This window comes from Bufo bufo, chromosome 3 (genome assembly GCF_905171765.1).
Source record: "Bufo bufo chromosome 3, aBufBuf1.1, whole genome shotgun sequence".
Classification (NCBI taxonomy): Eukaryota; Metazoa; Chordata; class Amphibia; order Anura; family Bufonidae; genus Bufo; species Bufo bufo.
The window spans coordinates 508,020,689-508,028,354 of NC_053391.1; positions in this window are offsets into that span (position 1 = coordinate 508,020,689).

Sequence of the window (7,666 nt, forward strand, 5' to 3'; positions counted from 1 at the left end):
GGCGCAGTCCGCACAGTGCTCGGAGGTCCAGGACGAGCGGCTCCGGGCTCCGTCGGTCAGGGACGCTGATGGCTGCTGCACCAGTGCTCTGGCTGCATCCTCCTGCTCCGAGTGGATGCGCCTCCTGTCAGCGCTCAGCATATTGATGTGAACGCCGGGCCCCCTCCCACTAATGCCGAGAGAGGGGGGACACACAATGGGAACAAAGAGAAGCCAGGCTCTGGGGACTGCTGACTGATAAGGATGGGCCCCCCAGACCCCGCGTCCATCACAGCCGGGGCCCCCGAGGTTTCCGCTCATCTCTAGCAATCAGTCTGGCCACAGCTGTGCAGAGGAATGCAGGCTAATGTTCTCTGGAAGCAGCCACTCTTATCATGGTGGACCGCATGCCGAACCATTCATTTCAATGGGTCCGCAAAACCGTGTGCATTCTGTTTCCGTATTTCCGTTCAGGAATACGGAATGCACGCGGATGTCATACGTATTTTTTGCAGACCGCAAAATACATATGGTCGTGTGCATGATTGACCATTTAGCATCCGTTTTAAAAAACGGCCAGTGTTTCATCAGTGAAGGACAGGTGTCTGCCATGGGTCCCTATATCCTTTCTTTAAGGCCATGTCCTAGAGTGGGTAACCTGCGCCACTACATCATCTGTTGTGAAACTACAACTCCCAGCATGCATACTTGCTCTGCTCTTCTCAGAACTCTCATCGTAATAAATCAAGCATGCTGGGAATTGTAGTTTCACAAGTGCCGCAGGTTGCCCACACCCTAGACTTTAATTGATAGTGAAAACAGCTGTGCACCTGAGGGTACATTCACACCACAGTGAAAAACATCAGTTTTTCAGCTTTTGTAATGAGCACCATACAGGCGTTTTCAAAACCGGTAAAAGCCTATGGGGCTATTCACATGGCTGCTTTCAACAGCAAGTGCATAGTGGCGGTCAAAAAATAAGGCATGTTTTTGCCCTTTTTCACGGCCAGACCAAGCCCCATTGAGATCAGTAGGCCTGTTTGCACCTGTCTAACAGATACATTGGGGGACATTTACTAAGGCTAGTTTCACACTAGCGGCAAGGAACTCCGGCAGGTGAATAGCCTGTCAGATCCGTGCTGTCGCTAGTGCACGTGTGCCCCCGAACTACCGCTCCGGCCCCATTGACTATAATGGGAATAAAACTACGACATGTCGTAGTTTTATTCCGGACGCCTCTCGGCACATTTGCCGTGCTGCCGCCGGAACTCAGTCCCGCCCTCATTATAGTCAATGGGGCCGGAGCGGTAGTCCCGGGGGCAGCACGGATCCAACAGGCTGTTCACCTGCCGGAGCAGCGTTCCGGAGTTTCTTGCCGCTAGTGTGAAAGTACCCTAAGATGGCTTTTTCGCCCCTGCACTGCTGTAGTATACGGCTAATATATGACTAGGAGTGTGCCTCATCGTAAAATAGGCGCATGTATGGCAGTCCGTGTACCTATGAAACTATGGTAGCCCCTGGCTGGTGTAGTTATACATCTACCTTTTTCACCTAAAAGTAGCAAATTTGCTGGGGCTGCAGTGGCCGTATATTTTCACTCCGCATCCGCCCGTCATTTGGAGACATCACAGGAATGTCATCTGTGTCCTACCTGCATCTCTGCACTCACAGCACAGGGGGTAGGGACAGTCGGTCCTGTCCCCCAGCAACAGGGCTGTTTAGCCAAAGGGGAGACAGTCGGTCTCCCCCCACAGCAGCATGGTGGTCTATCTAAAGGGGAGACAGTCGGTCTCTCCCTACAACAGCAGAGCTGTGTATCTAAAGGGGAGACAGTCGGTCTCCTCCAACAACCAGGCTACTTGCCTGGTAGCGCTGGCACCAGGGCAGAGTACCGCTGGTCTCTGCCCACTCAGCAACCCACCAAGGCCGTCTACCAGTCCCCCACACAGCCGTGGTGAGGCACCTGGACATGGACAAGTTTATCCCTTGCTCAGGTGTAGTAACCATATATTGTGGGTGGGCTGTACTGCTGTTTCTATTTTGTGGGTGGGCTGTACTGCTGTTTCTATTTTGTGGGTGGGCTGCTGGACTAACAAGGGCACTGACCAGCAGAAGGTCAGATACCCTGTTAGTCTGTTTGGAAAAGGGGAGAAATGTGGCGAAACCAACCTCGCCACTGGGTGCTGGAGAAGCCTGGTTGCCCGCCTGCTTCCTTTAGACTATGGCCCCATGTTGAAATGCTTGATTTCCCCCTGCAAAGACTATGTGAAAGAATTTGGCTCCATGGCAATTGAACTGTATTCGTGTAGTCTGAGTGCCATTCACCTAATAATTGAATGCACTCAGACCTGAGCTATCTGGGGATATGTTAAATGTCTATGTTTTATGCAATAGCTGCACAGTTAAATATTCTTATGTCTTTTATTGTCTTTTGCTACCATGTGGCTAATGAAGTTTTGCCTCTGCCCTTGGAGATAAATTGGATTACTTTCCAATTGTCTCCAGGACAGAAGACATTGTGTAAAACTGTGTATTCTCCTGCCTGTGATAATTACATTAACCCATTGTGTAAGGTAATTGTATCACAGGCAGAGGGGAGGATTTTGTGTGGGAGTGTCTGAGTGTATTGTACGTGGTTACTGGTTGTTTTACAAAACCCAGTGGGTGGTACTAATGTGTAAGAATGTGTATATAAGAACAATAAACCTACAGCTCTGGCTGACCACTGCTTGACCCTCAACACAGAGCCTCGTCTCGTTCTTGGGGGGATTCACTGTATGCTGTTAGAGACTGATTGCTAGGAGTGTAAGCCGCTTGGGTGCGTTTCCTATTCGTCTGCTAGCAGCTATTCGTGAGGTTCCGTTCGGGAGTTTGGAGTGCTATACTGTATTCCGTTTGGGAGTTTGGAGCATTCCCTTGTATGCCGTTCGAGAGTTTGGTGTTCTGTAAGTAGCTGTGCCTGTAGCTCTGGAAGGGGAAGATCGCCTAAATGGTTTTAACCCCTTTTATGCTCGGGGTGCGTAACAAGTCCTGTCCCTGAGATGAGTCAGGGACAGGACTCATCTCAGGTTCATTTGCATATGCATCAAATCGTTTTTTTACACAATAAAAGCACACAGAGCTATGGGGACTGGATATTGCGGATATGCTAGTGGCCATCTAGCAACCCATGTCCTCAGCTCTATACACAAAATCCCAGTGACAGGTTCCCTTTAAAAAGTGTCTGTATCAGATATAGGGCTCATGCACACAAACATATTTTTGGTCCGCATCCAATCCACATTTTTTGCAGTACGGATGCGGATCCATTCACTTCAATGGGTCCACAAAACATGCGGAAAGCACACTGTATCTGCTCGCATCCGTATGTCCGTTCTGAGACCCCGTAAAAAAAGAAATCATGTCCTATTCTTGTCCGTTTTGCAGCCAAGGATAGGAAAGTTCTATAGAGATCATTCCGTTCCCCAAAATGCATAACAAACACGGCCAGTATCCGGAAGTGACCGTGTGCATGAGCCCTTAGCGTCCAGACTGAAAGACTACAACAACAAAAAAGGGCCGGCACTCACTATAAGTTATCTGCAAAAAGTTCTGTTTATTGTCACATAGTCCTGTGACGCGTTTCAACACTCACAGGTGTCTTTATCAAACAGCGTGCGAGAGTCGAAACGCGTCACAGGACTATGTGACAATAAACAGAACTTTTTGCAGATAACTTATAGTGAGTGCCAGCCCTTTTTTGCTGTTGTTTCATGGGATACCAATCCTAGGATGTGAGCACCACGAAATACTCACTCGAAATACGACCAATTGAACTTATCACAGACTGAAAGACTGTGATAAATCTAATGCAGGTCTAGACATCAAGGTCATTTATTAAACTAGTGTAAAGTAGAACTGACTTAATTGCCCATAGCAACCAATCGGATTCCACCTTTCATTTGGACAGCACCTTTGGAAAATGAAAGGTGGAATCTGATTGGTTTTGTGGGGACTCGCTCTGGTAGACAGGATTAGCAGACGCAGTATAGAGGCAACAACAAGTTCTTTGGATCAAACAGTTCAGTGTTTTATTCACACTTTAGGCAAGTGACAAAACAAACAGTCATATCCAACAAAAAGTCACCTTGCGGTGTTGTTGGTAATTCACACCATGCGGCAATTCTGCCTCAAAGAGTCCTTGCTGATAACAGCACCCACCTGTTTTCAAGCAAAACAGGTAGCAAGCCTTCATCCAGACACAAGGCTCCCAGATCCCAACACAGAGACATGGCTTCTGAGCCCAGCTGCCTATTTAAGGACAGCCAGGTGCTGCCAAAAACCCGGACCGGTATTTAAAATCCAGTCCGTTATTTGACCTCACCTGGCTGTAAATCAGCCCAGCAGCACATGCTGGGAGGAAAATACCTGTTTTCCCAGACCAAACCTCTCACTGTGTCACAGTTGCTATAGGCAAATAAGCCAGTTGTATTTTACACCAGTTTGATAAATGACCCCATCCTGTCTAAGCTTACACCTACATATACATTTTTTCGATGTAACGTACATATAAAAGTATATGGATTATCAGATTAGGATTATCATGTTACAGTTTGCAGGATTGGTCTCATCTACGGTACAGCTTTTTTATTAATAGTTATACAAGTTCAGTCATATAGCAACATGCAGAGACATTAGGATTTCAGTACTACTTCTCTCTCCAGAATCCTATGATGTCTGTAAGTGATATCCCTTGTCTTCTCCTACCACCTTCTAAAGCCCAGAATGTAGGAAACCGCCTTTATCATCTTTCCCCCTTCTCACTCACTCATCAGACCTATCAATCACAGCCAATGGCTCCACGCTTTCTCCTGTCTCACAAGTCCACTGCCTTTGGTTGATATTGGATTCTACCCTATCCTTCAAATCACACATCCAAGCCCTTACCACCTCACGTTGCCTCTAAATATTTTTGTATCTGCTCCTTCCTCAGCCCTGACTCAACTAAAATTCTAGTGCATACCCTCATCATCTCCTGCCTAGACTTCTAGAACATCCTCCTCTGTGGCCTTCCACCTAAGGCTACTTTCACACCTGCGTTAGGTGCGGATCCGTCTGGTATCTGCACAGACGGATCCGCACCTATAATCCAAACGATTATATCCGTTCAGAATGAAATCCGTTTGCATTATGAAGAAAAAAGTCGCAATGTTTTCAATTGCACTATATTGTGTCAGTGAAAACGGATCCGCTCCCATTGACTTACATTGTAAGTCAGGACGGATCCGTTTGGCTCCGCATCGCCAGGCGGACACTAAAACGTTGCAAGCTGTGTTTTGGTGTCCGCATCCAGAGCGTAATGGAGGCGGAACGGAGCCAAACTGATGCATTCTGAACGGATCCTTATCCATTCAGAATGCATTGGGACTGAACTGATCCATTTTGAACTGATCCATTTTGAACCGCTTGTGAGATCGCTGAAACGGATCTCACAAACGGAATTCAAAACGCCAGTGTGAAAGTAGCCTAACACTCTTGCACCCCTCCAATATTAAATTTTTTTACTCTTCTGCTTGTTTATTCCACCTAACACCCCCCTCCCTCCCCCTACCCAATTCACCTCCACCTGTCTGGAAGGGTTGATGCGGGTGATAGAGCCACTTCAAAGGGGTTATCCCAAAAAAAAGTATTTATTGCTTATTCACAGGTTAGGTGATAAATTTCAGATTGGGAGGGGGCAGGGTTCTCATCGCTGGGACTCCCAATGACCCTGAAGTGGAAGGAGCAGTAGACCAACATGAACGCTACAGCTTCATTCAGAGTGGGGATATGCAAAGAGGGCCACTTATGTGAAAGATCCATTTTTCCGGCATATCTATATACACTGCTCTCAAAAATAAAGGGAACACTTAAACAACACAATGTAACTCCAAGTCAATCACATTTCTGTGAAATCAAACTGTCCACTTAGAAAGCAATACTGAGTGACAATCAATTTCACATGCTGTTGTGCAAATGGGATAGACAACAGGTGGAAATTATAGGCAATTAGCAAGACACCCCCAATAAAGGAGTGGTTCTGCAGGTGGTGACCACAGACCACTTCTCAGTTCCTATGCTTCCTGGCTGATGTTTTGGTCACTTTTGAATGCTGGCGGTGCTTTCACTCTAGTGGTAGCATGAGACTGAGTCTACAACCCACACAAGTGGCTCAGGTAGTGCAGCTTATCCAGGATGGCACATCAATGCGAGCTGTGGCAAGAAGGTTTGCTGTGTCTGTCAGCGTAGTGTCCAGAGCATGGAGGCGCTACCAGGAGACAGGCCAGTACATCAGGAGACGTGGAGGAGGCCGTAGGAGGGCAACAACCCAGCAGCAGGACCGCTACCTCCGCCTTTGTGCAAGGAGGAGCACTGCCAGAGCCCTGCAAAATGACCTCCAGCAGGCCACAAATGTTCATGTCTGCTCAAACGGTCAGAAACAGACTCCATGAGGGTGATATGAGGGCCCGACGTCCACAGGTGGGGGTTGTGCTTACAGCCCAACACCGTGCAGGACGTTTGGCATTTGCCAGAGAACACCAAGATTGGCAAATTCGCCACTGGCGCCCTGTGCTCTTCACAGATGAAAGCAGGTTCACACTGAGCACATATGACAGATGTGACAGAGTCTGGAGACGCCGTGGAGAACGTTCTGCTGCCTGCAACATCCTCCAGCATGACCAGTCAGTAATGGTGTGGGGTGGCATTTCTTTGGAGGGCCGCACAGCCCTCCATGTGCTCGCCAGAGGTAGCCTGACTGCCATTAGGTACCGAGATGAGATCCTCAGACCCCTTGTGAGACCATATGCTGGTGCGGTTGGCCCTGGGTTCCTCCTAATGCAAGACAATGCTAGACCTCATGTGGCTGGAGTGTGTCAGCAGTCCCTGCAAGACGAAGGCATTGATGCTATGGACTGGCCCGCCCGTTCCCCAGACCTGAATCCAATTGAGCACATCTGGGACATCATGTCTCGCTCTATCCACCAACGTCACGTTGCACCACAGACTGTCCAGGAGTTGGCAGATGCTTTAGTCCAGGTCTGGGAGGAGATCCCTCAGGAGACCGCCCGCCACCTCATCAGGAGCATGCACAGGTGTTGTAGGGAGGTCATACAGGCACGTGGAGGCCACACACATACTGAGCCTCATTTTGACTTGTTTTAAGGACGTTACATCAAAGTTGGAACAGCCTGTAGTGTGTTTTTCCACTTTAATTTTGAGTGTGACTCCAAATTCAGACCTCCATGGGTTAAAAAATTTGATTTCCATTTTTTTATTTTTGTGTGATTTTGTTGTCAGCACATTCAACTATGTAAAGAACAAAGTATTTCAGAAAAATATTTAAGTAATTCAGATCTAGGATGTGTTATTTTTGTGTTCCCTTTATTTTTTTGAGCAGTGTACTTAAATTAAAATTGCATCAAATAATGAAATACTAAACAAGGTGGGCTCTAATTAGAGAGAGGAACCAGGCAAACACTTTCTAGATCAATATTGTAAATGGAATAATGAAAATCTATACCTCAGATCAAAAAGAGGGACATTTATGGAACAAAGAGAGACTTGGGTCAAAAGGTGGGACTGTCCCTCCAAAAGAGTGACACTTGGGTGGTCTGGATATAGGGATCCACTGTTCTCAGGGTCACTGGGAGTCCCAGTAGTCAGACCA